General features: G+C 44.3%; 1 long non-coding RNA gene across 1 annotated transcript in view; it reads right to left on the bottom strand.

Moving 5' to 3' along the window:
* Positions 1–238: 238 nt before the first annotated feature.
* LOC138246106 (uncharacterized) overlaps positions 239–20,792 on the bottom strand; it is a 39,470-nt gene continuing 18,916 nt past the window's right edge. The window contains exon 3 of the long non-coding RNA XR_011194222.1: positions 239–1,462. This is a non-coding gene — a long non-coding RNA (uncharacterized lncRNA). The remainder of the gene's footprint in view (positions 1,463–20,792) is intronic.

The following is a 20,792-nucleotide window of genomic DNA, read 5'->3' as shown; positions in this document are numbered from 1 at the left end:
CAGTTCTTGCAAAGTTTAGAAGTCACATACTGACTCTGTCACTGGCGTAAACAGGCAACAATCTATTAAAGCAGCTTGAATTTACGCTATTACATACACAGAATGAATAACACGACCCAGCACCTCCTTTCCGGAGGCCACAACTAAACATGCCGTGGCTGGTTTTGCTGCTATTTGTTTTTAAATAAAAAATCAACAACAATAGAAAATACAACATTATAATAATAGATGACTCATTTTTTAATCTCATGCTGGTATATAGCGTGGAATTACACAACGGTAAAGAAGGGGAATGCCAGGGTCTGCTACTGAGACTTTAATGCCTTTATTTTCTGGCAAAAAAGTGTTGTTTGTTACTGTTAAAAACTGACCAAAGTAGATTACTTTGTCTAACTATAGGCGCGTTAATAATTTCCAGAGTACTGATTAACCAAGTTTTTCTTTTGTAATAAAGATACAAGTATATTGTGGAGTGTCAGCTGCAATCTTGTTTCTAGCTAGCTGATGAACTACTACCATCACTCAAATCTGCTTGCTTGAATTGTTTTCCCTTCAAAGTGTGAACATGTTGAAAGTAAGGCACACATTTTTGATTTGATCAACATTTACTGGGAGAGGCATGGCTAGGTTTGGGACTTTGGAGGTTGCAAGCGCTCCAAGTTATTCATCACCACTTACCCAGCTCCCCTAATGCTAGCATGTTTGGGTGGGAATTGCCACCATATTTAGGTGTGAGAGAAATGTTGTTCCACCTATAGGTAAGAGTAGTGAAATGCCACATTAAGGTGCCATGGCAAGTCCAAAAGAAGCAGGAGTAGGGAGAATGCTTGCGTTTTGTTTTCTAGAAGTCGCTCTCTGCCATGAAGACAGAGGTCCCAGGATGGTGCCAATGAGAGGAGGTGTCCTGAAGTAGAGAATGGAGAACCAGACGTCATAGTAGCATGAAGAGGAGAAGAGTGTGTCACTCTCCACACTGTGGAAACCAGAAGGCCTGACCATAGGAGCCCATTCAAAGCTGGTGTAGAAGATTTTTTGAATCTGTGATTTTGGATGGTAAATAATTTGTGTGAATTAATCATTTTAATGATGCATATAGTCGTAACTGATAAAACCGTAATCAATGAAATGATGAAGTCTGATTAATAAAGTGGTATAAGTATGCCACATTTTCATGTGAGACACCATTTTATTAAATGGATGTCCTGCTTATTTCCCCTCACAATCAGTGTCCTGCTGCAAATCTTCTCTCTCCAGAGTTTCCACAGATCGTAGAACACTGACGTCGTTAGTAATTTCCCTTAGAAAGTGTGCATAGTGAATGAAATGTTATTTTGTGTTCCTGAAGTATCATTTTGAAGGACATCTGTAGGAAGTTCCGATGTAGGCCAGCGGAAGAATTTGATGGATGAGCTTTTGCTTGAGAATGTTTCATATTGTATTTACATCTCCGGACTGCAGTTGCCTAGGAAGGGAATGGAAAACTTATTTTACTGATTCTGCGTTTGATATGTCGAATGTGATCTAATCATGATCATATGCTCAATTTGCAGTTTTTCCCATTTTTATGCATAAAATGTGCCTACATTTGACACTAAATCGCTTGGAGATTTAACTGTTTAAATAAGGATTATTAATATTCTGCTTTCTGATTCTGTGCTTTGTATTCTAAGCCTACATGGCATTTATTGCAATTTTCTGTATTGATTATATTATGGACTATGTAATGCAACTTTAAAACTGTTACTGCTCTGGAACTCCATTACTAAACGATCCAACTTACTTTTTGGGTTACTTTACTAATTGAAAGGGATTGATGTTGTGGAGGATGGTGTCTCTTGCCGGTAGATCAACAGAAAATTAGAAGTTGAATCCCCAGAGATAAATTTAGGGGCTCTTGAATTATTGGGGTTCAGCTGATTATTGGGATTCAGCTCCCACACTGACTGCTTCTGCTGTCCTGCTGATGCTTGGGCAGAGGATGAAGGCACTGTGATAAGTAAAGGGGTAGAGCCTGGGGTTCAGGTGAGATTAGTCGGCCAAGACAGGAGTGGATGCCTGTAATTAGCAGCTGAAAAAATTATGACATTGTGCTGAACGTGAGACCTCCGACTGGAAGAGGCGTGCTGTATGTGGTGACCCATCGCCTTGACATGTATAGAAGTAGTACGCAGCTGTGATACTGATGCATAGAAAATGGGCAGGGCCTTCCCTTCTGCTAAAATTAATGATCCCTGACTGTGTCTGAGGACTTCAGTAGAGCTGCTCTATATGAAAGGGTGGGGATGAAAAAAAATCATGGTGCATCTGATGTGTACTCCCATTGACCTCATGTCTGACCTCTGGAGGATACCCTCAATGTAGAGACCTCTTCTAAACCCCAGAATGTTTTTTTCTGACATGGAGTGCTCCAGTTGTGTCCTGTTTCTTTCAGCAGTCATGTGGTGGAGTAGATGCATACCGGAGCAGCTGGGCAATGAAGATTTAAGTCTTTGTGTGCACAGACTGGTACTTTGCTGATGGACTCTCTCTCTCTCGCTACTGATGTCTGGATTACACATAGTGTAAAGTACACCTCTTGTACTCTTGTACTGCTCACTAATGTAATACTCAGTCAGCTGTTACTGTGTGGCCTCTATGAAATGCAGAAAGACCTAAAGTGTTCATAGGAACATGGGAACCTATTGGAACCATGTTGCCTTAGCTAACTCAGTTTTAGGCCCTTCTTTAGAGAACTCAAAAAAATGTAATGGCTACAAAACACAAAGAAGTGTCTCATTAGAAAGATGACTCATGATTGTGCATCCAAGATCTTGGACGAGATTGAAAGGCTGATTTAAGAAAGGAAATATGAGAGGTATTCAAGACTTTTCCAGAAGTACTGACAACCATACAGGCAGATGTCGGCTAGATTTGTAATAAGTGGTAATTGAAAAAAAAACGCAGTTATAGGTGTGTAAAGCAAGACAATAGTAAGCCAGAAGAGATTGAATGGGCTGTAATAATAATTTAAGGCATTACAATTAAAGTGGGAGGACTTTGAGAGTAAGCAGATGGAAGATAATATCAGAATCTGGAATGTTGCAGAATAAGTTGAAGGTTCCATTATGGAAAGCATCAAGTTGCTGTTGGGCCAGATTCTGGGACTCAATTAAGGTGAACTACTTGGTGTGGAAAGGGCACACAGATTAAGATGGTTGAAATCTGGTGATGACACATAACCATTGGACATTGTAAGGAAGCTAACTTTATACCCACATAATGCTGGGAAACTCAGCCTTTAGGGTGTAATAACAAAGTTATCCTACTTCAAGGTTTGCTTCAAACTATGGCTAAGAGGAGACTGTTCTGATCTGTCAACGGCTTTGGCCCCAAAGGACTTGGAATTTAACTAAATAATTGTGTAAAGTCTTCTGTTTCGATAGGGAAGCAATCCCAGCATTAAGGACAACGCTAGCACTCCAGATAAGCTTTCACTCTGGAGAAGGAGGGGAAGACTAAAGAGCTAGCACGTTAGTATCCTGAAGTCTGCAGCTTTGATTCCAGACCCGCAGGAGTGCACCTGAATCAGATTACTCCAAAGAGGGTCTGGAGACAAAACTACTTCTTTTCCTGAACCACTCTGTTGAAACCTAGTCATTAGTGGGGTGCTCATGAGAAGTAGAGGCATTAGGACATAGGGCCTGATTTAGAGTTTGGTGGCTTTGTTATTCCATCACAAATGTGACAGATATCCCGTCCGCTGTATTACGATCCTATTATGTCCTCTTGGAATCATAATACAGTGGACAAGGATATCCGTTACGTTTGTGACGTAGTAACCCGTCCACCAAATTCTAAATCAGGTCCATAGTTGGCCACAGATGGTCTGTGGGAATTAGGTCCAAGACATGGGGCTACAACTATGTATCTTTTTGGAGTTTCGTTTTTTATCTATATCTGGGTACTTTCTAGTATTACTTTGTATGGGGATCCTATGTGGGGCTGTTCTTCTAAAGCACAGACCTATTTTTAAATTGTAGGCCATATAGTCTTTTTAAGAGGTTATGAGTATCATACAGGCACTTTGGAGGTTATCATCCGTAATGTGAAGGAGCTTAATTCCCTGGCAAAGAAGTTGAGGCTACCGTTCTTTTGAGGGAATGAAGATAGTGATTCTAAAGGAAATGCACTTGAGGAAGGGCGAATCAGTAAGATTTAAATCCTGCCTTTATGATATCCAAGTTCATTCCTTTCTGGTCAGCAAGATGTGCGGAGTAGCAGTCTTGTTATGAACACCTTTGGGATTACTGTCTGTGGGACATAATTTTTCTTCAAGGACAAGGTTACTATAGAGGAGTTTACGGTAGGGTAGGTTTATACTCCGAACCATGCTCAGTATCTGTTCTTAGTGAGGTGATGCACATTGAGGCGTGATTTCCTGCCAGCTCTATAATTCTAGCTGGCAATTTGAAGCAGGGGGCGCATCAAGGGGTAGACAGGTCAGGAATGGAGGAGGAACTTTGAAAGCAATGTTCAAGGAATGAGCAGCAGCCACTATCAGACTTGTAGACATTTACTCCTGTGTCCATTGGTCCTCTTCAGAACTAACAAGCTATTTCGATCTTCCTAGCTAAATGGGCTGTAAGGAACTCTGTGATGGACTCTGTAACTATAATCATTCTGTGGTTGGGGTTACCATTGCCGGTATGACTTCCTAACTCCAAAAACAGGATGGTGGTAGTAGAAATGGTAGGACACAACTTTCCAAATATTTCTTGATCAACACTGCAATAATGGCAATAATTAGAGCAGTGGTCTTCAATTACTGCCGCTCATGTTTTTTCGCTTAAAACAAAGCATTGTTATCACCAAAACAATGGCTTCTTTTAGCCAGAGCCTAGCGCCCCTCCTAGGATCATTACCAGCAGTTCAAATCTGTGACTAGATCTGCTCAGTTTTTCATTTTTGTGAATTTTATGCAGACTGGCCCTGTCATGATCTTTGTGACAAGCGTGAGCAGGTAGATAGTGGGAAGCTGGGAGTCTCCTCTCGGGAGCAACCCAAACCACCCAGAGCACAAAGGCAAGGCAGGCTTAATTACTTGTTAACATGGAGGGGGGTAGCCTCTCCCATAAAACAATCAGTAAGAAAAGGGCAGTTGGAACTCCCTAACTTGAAAGCGACCCTCTGTCTCATTTCTTAATTTCAGCAACACTTCACTAGCTGACGATATGAAATAGATCCTTGGAATGCTCTGGGGAAGCCCCGCAATATCCACCAGCTTTTGAGCTCTCTGTTTAAGCCTTGATCTTAGGTAACAGCCAGAGTGTGCCTGTTACAAACTGAACCCACTATGTCTGGAGCCACATGCACTGTCTTGCTCTCCACACTCTTTCACCTCACCTAGACAATGCGTGCACATAAAATATCTACACCCCTGTAGTACATGCACACACAATATCATTCCTCTTATGGATGGACAAATGGCCTGATCCAAAGAGGGACTATAAAAGAGATGGGGAGGCAGGGACACTGCTCTTCCATGCAGGTGAGGTACAGGAGTCCCTCGCTTAAGAAAGGGAGGAGCACTGGGTCTGCTCCCTGCAACCACGGAGCCCACTCTGCATCTCACTCCTTGTCATGGGAAGGCCACAGCGCGCACATGATTGCTGTGAATGCTGAGGTGGGAGCAGCTTGCTATGGGGACTTTGATTCGTGCTCCAGAGAGCCATCCAGGGGAGAATTCCACTCCCAACAGCCGCACGCCACTATGTTATGATTTTCTTTTTTGATTATGATTTGTGCGAGCAATAAAACGTTATTCTAGAAAATCGAATGTGGAGTCTCCTTTATTCATCACTGTCTTCCCCTCATGCTTTAGCACAGTTCAGATTAAAAAAGCCTTATGTTTCAACTCTCCCACTTTCCTAATTCCTTCCTTTCTCGTCCTCTTCCTGCCCTTTCATTGGGCTGCACAGTCTGGTCAATGCTCATACTGAATGCCTCGTCCTCACCTCTCAGCCCTTACCACCTCTCCTCCATTGCGCCGCAACTAAACTCCGTCTGCTCCCCATTTCTACCTTGCTGCTCTTGAAAGGACAACAAAACGCAAGCGTTTGATTGTTTTGACACAGTGTTATTTCTTCTCTGGGGTTTTAATTCGAGATGTTGAGTGATTAGCTTCACCCTTGTTGTCTCCTTCCTCCTACATCACTGTAACCCTCCTTCCCTCCACTTAATAGGTACTGCTCAGTCATAGTGGGAACTACAAAGAACTACTGACTTGCTCTACTACAGTCTTTCAAGGTAAGAATTATCTAATCTCCTAGATCACGAATTCTGCAGCAAGAAAGAAAGTACCCAGGCTCTGTAAATAATACATGTACACACACACACACAAATATATATATATATATATATATATATATATATATATATATATATATATATATATATATACAGTACGAAAAGCTAGGTGCGGAAGCCAGCAGCGGATATGACATGTGAACTAGGTAACGAGCAGCAGGGAAAGGAAGCAGTTTATGGTGATTTACAGAAAGCAACTTGGTAGGATGGGAGGGACTTCTGTTTACAGGATAGAGCCCAAAATCAAACTATCAATCAGAATTTATAAAGCTTGGCTAATCACCCAATAGGGTATCCAAGCGCTTGCAGGTCCCAAGGGCTTATTCAAACAGCCAGGTCTTGAAGGCCATTCGTAATTCCAGAAGTGAGATGATGGTCCGGGGTACATGGGAAAGCTGTTCCAGGTTTTTGCTGTGATGTGAGAGAAGGAGCATCCTCCACTTCTGCTTTGGTAGATGCAGGGAGTATGGGCAAGTGAAAGAGAGGCAGAGTGTAGTCTTCGGAATGGTTGGTGGAAGCTCAGGCAGTGGTTAATGTACGTGGGTCCTTTGTTGTGTAGAGCCTTCTGTGCGTGGGTCAGCAGCTTGAATTGGCATCTCTTCTGTGCGGGGAGCCAGTAGAGTTGCCTGGGGTAGGGTGTGATGAGGGTTCATCGGGGAAGGCCAAGGATGAATCTGGCTGCGGTGTTCTGTATGGTCTGAAGTCTCTGTAGGAGGTGTGCTGTGTTTTCTATGTAGAGGGCATTGCTGTAGTCCAGTAGGCTGAGGAGTATCAAAACTGCTGTTTCTCTTGGAGTTGGGTTCGGATGTCATAGGTGGCTGTGATCAGGGCAGTTTTGGTGCTGTGATTGCTGTGGAAGCAGGATTGGAAGGCATCAAGTAGCTGGTCCTGCTCCAGGTATGTCATGAGTTCCTTGTTGATGATCTTTTCCGGTAGGTTGGCTGGGAAAGGTAGCAGGGAGATTGGCTAGTACTTTTTGGATTCGCTGGAGCCGGCGGAGAATTTTTTGAGCAGTGGTCTGACTTCGGTGTGTTTCCAGGTATCAGGAACTGTTGGGTGGTGACAGAGGTGTTGAGCAGGGCGATGAGTTCCTGGCCAATCCTTTGGTTTCCAAGGGTAAAGATGTGGTGCATGCATGGGTCTGTTGGAGCTCCCAAATGGATGAATTTCATTGCGGAGGTGATGTCCTGGGTGGAGAGAATGTTCCAGGTGGTCAGTCTGTGGTTTGAGTCGGTTACAGTGGTGACATATCTGTCAAGGAAGTCTGCAGGTATCGGTTGGGGTTCAAAGTTTCAGTATATGGTTGGGATGATGACATGCCAGGACAGCAGGCCTTTTTCTGCAGTTTTGGGCAGATGTGGGACTGAAGGAATTCTGATCCCTAACTCATTGTCAGCAAATGCAAAGACATTCCTGACCACATGACTGGCAGGGAGGTTGGACCCAAGTGTTTAAAGAGCCTGCACCATTTAATTTACTTCACACAGGAGAACTAACTATGTTTCCAAATCCAGATCCCACCAGCAGAGCCTACAATGTTTTTTTCTTAACAGAAAACAGAGGAACCACCAATACTCCAAAAAAGTGGCTTCTCCATAGTTGCTCTGCAGAACCATGAGATTATAAATCTTCATGTAAATAGGTCAGGACAGATTGTGTTTGAAGAAACGCTGAGTCCTCTACATCTTTGTCTCAGGTCTTCAGAATGAGTTAGGTCCATTCCACGGCAGGATGCTGGCATGTGTGAGCTGGGCCCATCCACCAGACGCCGACCTGCAGAGAGGAACTGGACCTCCCTGCAAGTCTCCCTACAACTTCAGTCCAAGTACACTTTTTCTGGAGGTTGTCAGCATTGTTTTTGTTAGTTTTTTGTTGTCATGGCACTCCTTAATCTTCTCACTCTCACCTTCCAGGTTTTCAATACATATGCAACTGAAGCAGGCAAGTGTGAAGGCCTCTGATTTCGACCAGGGAACTCACTGAGCAAACGCCAGATCTGATCATACAAAGTCAAGAAAAGGCTTGTGCACCACTCTAATCAGGCAAGCATAGATTGAGGCCATCTTCCCTTGCTCCATACATGAATGGGAGGCGAGGTGGTGTGGCTAAATTACAACCAGAACTTTGGAACTGGACATGTGGCTTCTAATCCTGATTCCAGAACCTGTTCAAAAATTGTATTCTGTGAAACAGCTATAGAGCAGAATCACAATTCACAAATGTTGGTAAAAAGTAGCTTTTTATGTTATATCAATTATTTTTATAGAGCGCTCGAATGCCAAAATAGGTGTCTTGGCGCTAGCTGAGAGCCATTAGAAAAATCCTAGTAGCTGAGTCCTGGTGAACATCCCAACTGCCTAATTCCTAGTAAAAAGCCATGTTTTCAATGCTCACCTAAAAAGCATAATCAAGAGCAATGAAGGTCATTCCATGCCTTCGACGTATTAAGTACGAAGCCTTTACCACTGCAACTGGAATGCTGAAATACTAATTCCTAGTAAAAAGCATGTTTCAGTGCCTACCTAAAAAGCATAATCAAGGGCAATGAAGGTCATTCCATGCCTTCGACATATTAAGTACGAAGCCTTTACCACTGCAACTGGAATGCTGAAAGCCCTAACTTGTTCCTAGACGAGCAGTTTTCTTTCTGAGCTAGATTGCAACAGTCTAGTGAGTACATACCAAACAAACTTCTCCATAAAAAAGGCAGGACCCCAGCCATGCAGCACCTTATAAGCGATACAAAGAGCCTTAACCGGTTCTGTGCCTTGGACGAGGTGACCTCGTCCAAGGCACAGGGGAACTTGGGGGAGCGCTAGTGCGCCCCCCGTGCACCCCCCTCCCCCCCAAGGCGGGGATGGAAGGGGAAGACCTTCCCCTTCCACCCCCGACCCTCCCCCCACCCCGCCTGTGACGTCAGCGCGCGAGCTCGCGCTGATTTGTCACAGGGGCCTCCTTCCAGCGCGATTGAAAGAGAAATGCAAAGCATTTCTCTTTCAATCACTGGGGGAGGCCCGGAGGGGCTTCAAAGGGAAGGAAATGTATTTCCTTCCCTTTGAAGTCTCTCCCAGGGTTTCAAAAGCCGGATTGCTTGCAATCCGGCTTTTGAAACCCCACTAGACACCAGGGATTTTTATTTTTTATTTTAGAAAGTGACATTAGGGAGCGACCCCTTGGGCAAGGGTCGCTCCCAGAGGGGGGCATTTTTCTGGAAGGCCTTTTCTGCCCCCCCTACTCCCCCCCAGGGGGGGCAGAAACCTCTAGGCACCAGGGATCAATTTAAAAAAAAAAAAAATTGTTATGTTTTTTTTTTTTTTTAGGTGGGGAGCGACCCCTTAGGCAAGGGTCGCTCCCCTAGGGGGCAAATTATAATTAGGCCATTTCTGCCCCCCTTGGGGGCAGATGGCCTATTTTGATGAGGCCAATCTGCCCGCAAGGGGGGCAGAAACCACTAGACACCAGGGAGTTTTTTCTTTGCGTGAATTTCACGCAAGGGGAGCGACCCCTTAGGCAAGGGTCGCTCCCTGGGGGGGGCAAATTTATTTTAGGCCATTTCTGCCCCCCCTGGGGGCAGATTGGCCTATTATTAGGCCGATACCTCTAGGCGCCAGGGCAAATTTTTTTTGTGTGTGTTTTTTTTTTGTTTGTTTGTTTTTTTAGAGGTGGGGAGCGACCCATGAGGCAAGGGTCGCTCTCCTGGGGGGCAAATTGTATTTAGACCATTTCTGCCCCACTTGGGGGCAGATTGGTCGATTTTAGGTCAATCTGCCCCCAAGGGGGCAGAAACCACTAGGCACCGGGGATTTATTTTTTGGCGCCAATGTCATGCAGGGGGAGCGACCCCGTAGGCAAGGGTCGCTCCCGGGGAGGGGTGGGGGTTGGGAGGGCAAATTTATTTTAGGCCATTTCTGCCCCCCCTTGGGGCCGGCTTAGCTAGAGGCCAAACTCCACAGGTAGGCCTTTTGCAAAAAACACCTCTGTTTTCTGTGAAAAAATATGTTGTGTCCACGTTGTGTTTTGGGCCATTTCCTTTCGTGGGCGCTAGGCCTACCCATAGAAGTGAGGTACCATTTTTATCGAGAGACTTAGGGGAACGCTGGGTGGAAGGAAATTTGTGGCTCCTCTCAGATTCCAGAACTTTCTGTCACCGAAATGAGAGGAAAAAGTGTTTCTTTGGCCAAATTTTGATGTTTGCAAAGGATTCTGGGTAACATAACCTGGTCAGAGCCCCACAAGTCACCCCATCTTGGATTCCCCTGGGTTTCTAGTTTTCAAAAATGCGCTGGTTTGCTAGGTTTCCCCAGGTGACAGCTGAGCTACAGGCTAAAATCCACAGGTAGGCACTGTTTTCTATGAAAAAATGTGATGTGTCCACGTTGTGTTTTGGGCCATTTCCTTTTGTGGGCGCTAGTCCTACACACACAAGTGAGGTATCATTTTTATTGGGAGACTTGGGGGAACGCTGGGTGGAAGGGAATTTGTGGCTCCTCTCAGATTACAGAACTTTCTGCCACAGAAATGTGAGGAACATGTGTTTTTTTAGCCACATTTTGAGGTTTGCAAAGGATTCTGGGTAACAGTACCTGGTCAGAGCCCCACAAGTCACCCCATCTTGGATTCCCCTAGGTCTCTAGTTTTCAGAAATGCACAGGTTTGGTAGGTTTCCCTAGGTGCCGGCTGAGCTAGAGGCCAAAATCTACAGGTAGGCACTTTGCAAAAAACACCTCTGTTTTCTTTCAAAAAATTGGATATGTCCACGTTGCGCTTTGGGGCATTTCCTGTCGCGGGCGCTAGGCCTACCCACACAAGTGAGGTATCATTTTTATCGGGAGACTTGGGGGAACGCTGGGTGGAAGGAAATTTGTGGCTCCTCTCAGATTCCAGAACTTTCTGCCACAGAAATGTGAGGAACATGTGTTTTTTTAGCCAAATTTTGAAGTTTGCAAAGGATTCTGGGAAACAGAACCTGGTCAGAGCCCCACAAGTCAGCCCATCTTGGATTCCCCTAGGTCTCTAGTTTTCACAAATGCACAGGTTTGGTAGGTTTCCCTAGGTGTCGGCTGAGCTAGAGGCCAAAATCTACAAGTAGGCACTTTGCAAAAAACACCTCTGTTTTCTTTCAAAAAATTGGATGTGTCCACGTTGCGCTTTGGGGCATTTCCTGTCCCGGGCGCTAGGCCTACCCACACAAGTGAGGTATCATTTTTATCGGGAGACTTGGGGGAACGCTGGGTGGAAGGAAATTTGTGGCTCCTACCAGATTCCAGAACTTTCTGCCACAGAAATGTGAGGAACATGTGTTTTTTTAGCCATATTTTGAGATTTGCAAAGGATTCTGGGTAACAGAACCTAGTCAGAGCCCCACAAGTCACCCCATCTTGGATTCTCCTAGGTCTCTAGTTTTCAGAAATGCACAGGTTTGGTAGGTTTCCCTAGGTGCCGGCTGAGCTAGAGGCCAAAATCTACAGGTAGGCACCTTGCAAAAAACACCTCTGTTTTCTTTCAAAAAATTGGATGTGTCCACGTTGCGCTCTGGGGCATTTCCTGTCCTGGGAGCTAGGCCTACCCACACAAGTGAGGTATCATTTGTATCAGGAGACTTGGGGGAACGCTGGGTGGAAGGAAATTTGTGGCTTCTCTCAGATTCCAGAACTTTCTGACACAGAAATGTGAGGAACATGTGTTTTTTTTTCCAAATGTTGAGGTTTGCAAAGGATTCTGGGTAACAGAACCTGGTCAGAGCCCCACAAGTCATCCCATCTTGGATTCCCCTAGGTCTCTAGTTTTCAGAAATGCACAGGTTTGGTAGGTTTCCCTAGGTGCCGGCTGAGCTAGAGGCCAAAATCTACAGGTAGGCACTTTGCAAAAAACACCTCTGTTTTCTTTCAAAAAATTGGATGTGTCCACGTTGCGCTTTAGGGCATTTCCTGTCGCGGGCGCTAGGCCTACCCACACAAGTGAGGTATCATTTTTATCGGGAGACTTGGGGGAACACTGGGTGGAAGGAAATTTGTGGCTCCTCTCAGATTCCAGAACTTTCTGCCACAGAAATGTGAGGAACATGTGTTTTTTTAGCCAAATTTTGAGGTTTGCAAAGGATTCTGGGTAGCAGAACCTGGTCAGAGCTCCACAAGTCACCCCATCTTGGATTCCCCTAGGTCTCTGGTTTAAAAAATGCAGAGGTTTGGTAGTTTTCCCTAGGTGTCGGCTGAGCTAGAGGCCAAAATCTACAGGTAGGCCCTTTGCAAAAAACACCTCTATTTTCTTTCAAAAAATTGGATGTGTCCACGTTGCGCTTTGGGGCATTTCCTGTCGCGAGCGCTAGGCCTACCCACACAAGTGAGGTATCATTTTTATCGGGAGACTTGGGGGAACGCTGGGTGGAAGGAAATTTGTGGCTCCTCTCAGATTCCAGAACTTTCTGCCACAGAAATGTGAGGAACATGTGTTCTTTAGCCAAATTTTGAGGTTTGCAAAGGATTCTGGGTAACAGAACCTGGTCAGAGCCCCACAAGTCAGACCATCTTGGATTCCCCTAGGTCTCTAGTTTGAAAAAATGCACAGGTTTGGTAGGTTTCCCTAGGTGCCGGCTGAGCTAGAGGCCAAAATCTACAGGTAGGCACTTTGCAAAAAACACCTCTGTTTTCTTTAAAAAAATTGGATGTGTCCACTTTGCGCTTTGGGGCATTTCCTGTCCCGGGAGCTAGGCCTACCCACACAAGTGAGGTATCATTTGTATCGGGAGACTTGGGGGAACGCTGGGTGGAAGGAAATTTGTGGCTCCTCTCAGATTCCAGAACTTTCTGCCACAGAAATGTGAGGAACATGTGTTTTTTTTTCCAAATGTTGAGGTTTGCAAAGGATTCTGGGTAACAGAACCTGGTCAGAGCCCCACAAGTCACCCCATCTTGGATTCCCCTAGGTCTCTAGTTTTCAGAAATGCACAGGTTTGGTAGGTTTCCCTAGGTGCCGGCTGAGCTAGAGGCCAAAATCTACAGGTAGGCACTTTGCAAAAAATACCTCTGTTTTCTTTAAAAAAATGTGATGTTTCCACGTTGCGTTTTGGGGCATCTCCTGTCGCGGGCGCTAGGCCTACCCACACAAGTGAGGTATCATTTTTATCGGGAGACTTGGGGGAACGCTGGGTGGAAGGAAATTTGTGGCTCCTCTCAGATTCCAGGACTTTCTGCCACAGAAATGTGAGGAACATGTGTTTTTTTAGCCAAATTTTGAGGTTTGCAAAGGATTCTGGGTAACAGAACCTGGTCAGAGCCCCACAAGTCACCCCATCTTGGATTCCCCTAGGTCTCTGGTTTAAAAAATGCACAGGTTTGGTAGTTTTCCCTAGGTGTCGGCTGAGCTAGAGGCCAAAATCTACAGGTAGGCCCTTTGCAAAAAACACCTCTGTTTTCTTTCAAAAAATTGGATGTGTCCACGTTGCGCTTTGTGGCATTTCCTGTCGCGGGCGCTAGGCCTACCCCCACAAGTGAGGTATCATTTTTATCGGGAGACTTGGGGAAACATAGATTAGCAAAACAAGTGTTATTGCCTCTTGTCTTTCTCTACATTTTTTCCTTCCAAATATAGGAGAGTGTGTAAAAAAGACATCTATTTGAGAAATGCCCTGTAATTCACATGCTAGTATGGTCACCCCGGAATTCAGAGATGTGCAAATAACCACTGCTCCTCAACACCTTATCTTGTGCCCTTTTTGGAAATACAAAGGTTTTCTTGATAGCTATTTTTTACTCTTAATATTTCAGCAAATGAATTGCTGTATACCCGGTATAGAATGAAAACGCACTGCAGGGTGCAGCTCATTTATTGGCTCTGGGTACCTAGGGTTCTTGATGAACCTACAAGCCCTATATATCCCCGCAACCAGAGGAGTCCAGCAGACGTAACGGTATATTGCTTTCGATAATCTGACGTTGCAGGGAAAAGTTACAGAGTAAAACGTAGAGAAAAATTGATGTTTGTTTCAACTCTATTTCAATATTTCTCTTTTTCAGTTGTTATTTTCTGTAGAAAACCCTTGTAGGATCTACACAAATGACCCCTTGCTGAATTCAGAATTTTATCTACTTTTCAGAAATGTTTAGGTTTCTGGGATCCAGCATTGGTTTCATGCCCATTTCTGTCACTGACTGGAAGGAGGCTGAAAGCACAAACAATTGCAAAAATGGGGTATGTCCCAGTAAAATGCCAAAATTGTGTTGAAAAATTGGGTTTTCTGATTCAAGTCTGCCTGTTCCTGAAAGCTGGGAACCTGCTGAGTTTAGCACCGCAAACCCTTTGTTGATGCCATTTTCAGGGGAAAAACCACAAGCCTTCTTCTGCAGCCACTTTTTCCAATTTTTTTGAAAAAAACGAAATGTTCACTGTATTTTGGCTAATTTCTTGGCCTCCTTCAGGGGAACCCACAAAGTCTCGGTACCTCTAGAATCCCTAGGATGTTGGAAAAATAGGACGCAAATTTGGCTTGGTTAGCTTATGTGGACAAAAAGTTATGAGGGCCTAAGCGCGAACTGCCCCAAATAGGCAAAAAAAGGCCTGGCACAGGAGGGGGAAAAGGCCTGGCAGCGAAGGGGTTAAAAAGAATACGCTTCCTAACTGGGAGTCAATGCAAGTTCTGAATGGCAGAAGAAGTAGAATAATATTTTGGAATCTTGGCCAGAGTTCTTGCTGCCGTATTCTGCAATGTTTGAAGTTTGTTCAAAACTTGTTGATGAGCGTTTAAGTAGAGTGCATTTGCATAATCGATTTTAGATGGAATTGAGGCAGGAACAACCATTTTTCGAGAATTGATCAAAAGGCTCAGCAACATTTTCTTGATCAACCTCAGACTAAAGTTAGCAGCTGAGGTAACTTCATTGACTTGGTCATGAAGGGAAAGTTTGTCGTTTATGATGACTTCTAGATTCCAGGAAGTTCTGACAGGTGCAGGAAGTGCACCTAGATAAGAGGGCCACCAAATGATGGTTTAGGGGCAAAAAGCAGGAGAGTTAAACTTAAGGCAGTTGCCTGCCATCCAGGAACTGATTTCCTGCATACAGTTGTAGAAGTTAGAACCAACTGCAGCATTATCCAAATTCACAGAAATCATGATCTGGGTGTCATCTCCATAAGATGTAAGTGAAAACCCAAAAGATCTAATCATTTCAGCCAATGGTGTGACGTAGATTGTAAACAATGTTGGACTGAAAAAGGACCCCTGAGGGACCCCACACGGCAAACTGTAAGGGTTGGATGTGAACTCACCCATTCGGACTTACTGCACCCGGTTGCTCAAAAAGGAGCACAGTAGTCTCTAGGCAGTTCCCGTCACACCAATCCTGTTAAGTCGCTCCATCAGCAGTCCATGACCAACTGTGTAATTTTAGTTCAAATATAAGAACAAAGGTATGGTAAAATACATCACTTGCAAAACATGACCTTGGGCGAGAGCCCTGTCACCAGCAAGTCTGTTGTAAAGAATCTGGTTTGCTTGGTAAGTTTCTTTTCTCAGTACTGTAGAGTGTTTGTATGAAGATTTTTACTAGGACTGTTTTCGACTCCCAGCCCAGCCCTCCTGGGAACTTGAGAAGATGCCTTGTCTTGCTCTATCATTATTATTTGGAAGCAGTGGATGATTAGGGGGTGCTAACAATTCATCAATGATGCTTTGTTTTATATTTTAAGGGACGTTATCCCATGCTTACCTCCAGCCTTGTTCTCATTCAGAAGCTTCTGTTCAGGACAGCCTAAATCCAGGCTGGATGATGGGATATTGGAGCTACTTCCTGAATGGAGTCTACTGGGTCTTGATGTATATGACCACCTTTGTCTTTGTTACCAGCACAGTGGCATGGTGCATTTATTAGATATGTAAGAGTTGGTGCTGATCTGTGTGTCCCTTACAGGAGCTGACTAACATGACTAGGCATATTTGTACTGTGGAGTAGTATACAGTTGTATACATGTGTGTGAGTGATTTCATCATGGGGGGAATCCTAGCCATTACTAGCAAACAAAATGCTACCATGTATATGTGCCCTGCATAGCACAAATCTAACAAAAAAGAGTTGGGAATAAAGGCAATACATAGTAGCCTAAATGTCGAACTCTCTCCTCAGCAAGGAACTCTGATGTTGCAAGGGTAGGATAGGCTGCTTGTCTGGTTACAGAGAGGCAGTAAATCAAAATGAATTGATTACACCCTCTCTAATGATGTGGTCCTAATGGCTGGTTATCTCTAAGATGATGTTCTAGACCAAAACTTTTTACTCACTTCTTGGCACCTCCTTTCTCCTTACTCTGTGCAAAAAGGTGTTCTAATCTGTTACAGCAAGACCTAAGGGCCACATCTTTGGGCTAGAGGAAGAGGTGAGAATTCAGCCTATTTGAGGAAATATATCTTGGAGAGGTAAGTTTTGAATGTCGTTGAATTGTAGAAGGGTTTGTGCTGTTCTGATGCCAAAAGGGATGTGTTCCATAACCTTGGGACATAGGCTGAGAAGGCTTGTTTTCTTCTTGCGGAACTGTTTAGTCTCTAATGTGGCAATCCTGGCGCTCCTCATTTGAGGTTGACCTATTCAATGTAAGGAGGGTCGCTGGTGAAGAGGCAGGAAAGGCATTCTATGACATATTACAACTTGCTGGAGAGAGTTTAACATAGTGTTCATTTTGCTATTGGGGAGGATTCAACTTTGCCCACATACGGACAGTGATATGCTGCACTCTCTTATAATAGGAGTTCCACACCAAGGACTCTGGGCCTCTCACTTCAGGATGCCACTCCCAGTTTGTGTTATATCCTCAGCAGGAGAACATAAATAAACAAACTCTGCCTCTACTGATGTGTTCCGCTAACAAGCACATCTGTGCAAACCCAACTATTTAAACCAGGATAATTATTGTTTTTACTCGAGACTGTTGACAGACGATTCTTGCCAATTTTTTTGCTGATGCTTTCCAAACTAGATAGGCCTCCCAAGGTTGTGGACACAAAGTGCCTACAAGAACATGGTAAATCACTTAAAAGATAGCTTTTCCCTCATCCTAGGCTAAGGGCCTTATTTAGAGTTTGGCGGATTGTCCGCCTTACTAGAAGTGCATTATAGTCTATGGCGCTTGTAATATGGAGGAAGGTATATATTCGATGTTTTGACGGAGTATCGCATCTGCTATCTCTAATTAAGCCCTAAGGGAGGAGAGATGATCGTTGATTTGGCTGGTTGCTCTCTGGAGATGACAGGGAAGTCTGGCAGTCCACATTGCAGGCTACTCCTCTTTCTCTTCCTGTATGTAGGTGTTGCTGTCATGTGTCATTTAGTGTTTCACAAGTGAGTTGATCATAAGATGTGCTATTTTCACTGCCTTTTGCAGCTTGCTACTATAGCTCCTGGTCAGCACTCTGCTGAATGAAAATATTAATGTATGGTGGGATCCTTCTTCAAAGGGACAACTCTCTACTGCATATCGAAGTGCCTGGGACCTAGATTTGTAATTACTCTAAGATCGTTAAGAGGGGAAGGAAATCGGAAAGATATAGGTACAGAAAGACATACAGAGGGGAGAGCGAATATAAATGTGAAGAAATATAGGTAGTAAGCAAAAGAGGAGTGTTTAGAGATACAATAAATTACAGAAAGGTACACGGGATAGACGGAGAGCAGAGAGAAAGTGGGGGTGTTGTAAGATGTAAGTGAAAAGGGGAAGGGAAGTGATTAGACAGAAGGGAACAAAAGGTTCAGACTAAAAAAAGGAGAGAATGGTATGAGGAGAAGAGGAGCGGGGAGATACAAGGGACAGTAAAGTGGGGGTGAATGAAACAAGCATTTGCAATACAATGGGTCTCACGTTTGCTCGAGTTAGAGCTATTAGCCTTGTGAATTCCTAACTGGACTTTTCTTGCCAAATAAATAAAAAATGAAAAGTAAAACAGTTTACATAAGTGAGCCAACTCAAAGCACCATGGCCCCCATGAGCATGAGCGCGAAGGAGGGACACAAAAGGAAAAAGAAGTTTGCTTGCAGTCAAACGTATCACCAAAAGTGCAATTATCCATGTAACAGGGTCAATGGCCAAGGCGGTAACAAAACTGCCCCAAGCAGTGACAAACATAAAGTATTTACCAATGATAAAGGATTTTTGAAAGGCAAGCCCATGACTGAGTGATAGTGATGGGCGTGCTGTGGGCATGGTTAAAAGCTCACAGATAGAGTACAACACGTCAGAGCTCTTGTGAGCTCAACGTAAAAAGTGTTGAGGTAGAGAGGTGGAGAGGGAAGAAGGGACGGGGAGATAAACAATAAAGGACTTAGAGATACAGGAAGAATTTTAACGGGGGACACAACTGTAGAGGTATTGGGGAGATTGGGGAGAACGTAAGGCTTTAAGTACCTAAGTACAGAAGGATGCAGAATTACATGGGAGATTAGGGATTTAGGAGAAAGTAAAAAAAAGAAGAAAGAAAGGGGAATAAAAAAGAACTAGAGTGATGCAAGAGAAAAGAGAGTTGAAGGACTAAATACAGTGCAGGACTGAAACATCAGTAGAGGATGATGGGAGTTCAAGGGGAAAGTGAACAGATTCAGATAGGAATAGTGGAAAGGATAGGAAAGGAGGAAAGTAGGAGATACAGATGAGGTGAAAGGAGAGTTGAGTGGGGATATACAAGCAAGTATGTAGAGACATGGGAAGAATAGGGAAGAGTTGGGTCAGTGAAGAGATATGGTGACAGAGTGAAAGGTACAAGTGAGAGGCAGAAGGAGGGTTTGCACAGAAGCTAACCATCACTGTAGAATCGAGAATGGAAGGGGAGGTAGAGAAACACAAGGAGAAAGCAGAAGGAGGAAAGGGAAGAGAGGGAGGGGCTAGAGATATACAGGGAAACATTTGCCAGTGTGAGGGAGTAAAGTATAGGGGAGCAGGAACATAGCAATAATTAGTGCAGTAGGTGCTGTGGTGCTGGTGCCCAGAGGTGTGTGGGTCCCAAAGTATCACGATTTTATCTTTTATTTACCAAACCACTGGGATGGAGCTATTTTTAGGCTGAGCATAGCAGCGCGCAAGCGCTGCTTTTCCGATGTGTTGGTATGTATCTGGGCTTTTAACCACGCCCACTGCACGCCCATCACTATCACTCGTTCTTGGGCTTGTCTTTTAAAAATCCTTTGTTTTACTTGGTAACTGCTTTACATTTGTCCCTCCTTAGGGCGGTTTTGTTAGTGCCGTGGCCATAGACCCTATTACATGGATAATTGCACTAATGACAATAACTTTGACTGCGAGCAAACTTCTTTTTCCTTTTGTCTCTATCCTTTGCGCTCACGGTGGCACTTTGAATAGCCTAGCTTATGTCAATTTTTTGACTGTTTATTTTCAGTTTGTGTGGCACGAAAGGTCCAGTTAGAAATTTACAACGCTAATAGCTTTAACTCGAGTAAACGTGAGACCTATTGCATTGCAAATGCTTGTTCTCTGCATGAGGGCCACAGGAAGCCTTGCCAGGAACTAGAACCTCGTTTCACTAAAAGTCCCTTAACAACTTTTAATTATTTTACTACCAACCTAGACGTTACTTTCCTTTGCTCATTTATGATGTAATGGTTTCTTGTTAAAAGAATGAAATATGTTATGGAGTTTCCTTTCCTTTCTCTTATTAACTGATCCGTGTTATTTTGGTATTTTCGGCTATCTGCCATGAAACATGACGTGATAAAAATGCGTAAAAGATGTTACATGTAAGAATTTAAAGCAACAATAAACTATTAAGTGCTATACAACATAAAGTAGCCCCCTTCCTGATGTGCGGCATGTTGAATTTCCCCGCACATGCTGTACATCTGGCAGGGCTGCTGCGTTACAATGACGAGTCCCTAGGCTGTTGCACAGCTTACACTACGTTTATGGTCACCTGCAAAACAGAGTGCCTTGTCCAAGCACTGTCACCCGCAACTCGTGAGTATCTGCATTCATCACCAACAGGCAAGTGTAGGGGTTCCTTGATGCACCCTGAACCTTCTTCCATGACCCACCCACACTTGCTGCCAGGTTCTGCTAGAGTTCTCCCTAGCCAGATTTGCGAGTGGACTGGTCCCCAACCTTTTTGGGGGCAGGGTGTGTTCCAGTGTAGAAACTGAGTCAGACTCCTCACCACAAAGTGTCTGGGGACTCAGTCTTCTCCCTCTCTTGAAGGATACACAGAATAACAAAATGACTGCCATTGCATGGATTCCCTGGAGTCTGCTCCATATGGATGTTGGGATCGAGTCACAAATTGCAGCAATTTCTTTGGGAGGCCGGATGTGTGAACCACCACCTCCTGCACATATCAGGTGTGTCACTATCAAAACTCCAGCCCTTCCGTGTGCAGCCAGCAGCTACTAATTGAACCTGTGTGTGTGTGTCAGACGGCTCGTCACTCATGCACAGTCTCTGTTGTACATGAGCTCGAGAGTACT

The sequence above is a fragment of the Pleurodeles waltl genome, chromosome 7 (genome assembly GCF_031143425.1).
Source record: "Pleurodeles waltl isolate 20211129_DDA chromosome 7, aPleWal1.hap1.20221129, whole genome shotgun sequence".
NCBI lineage: Eukaryota > Metazoa > Chordata > Amphibia > Caudata > Salamandridae > Pleurodeles > Pleurodeles waltl.
Note: the sequence above shows the minus strand (reverse complement) of the source record. Positions and strands in the feature narration are given on the sequence as shown.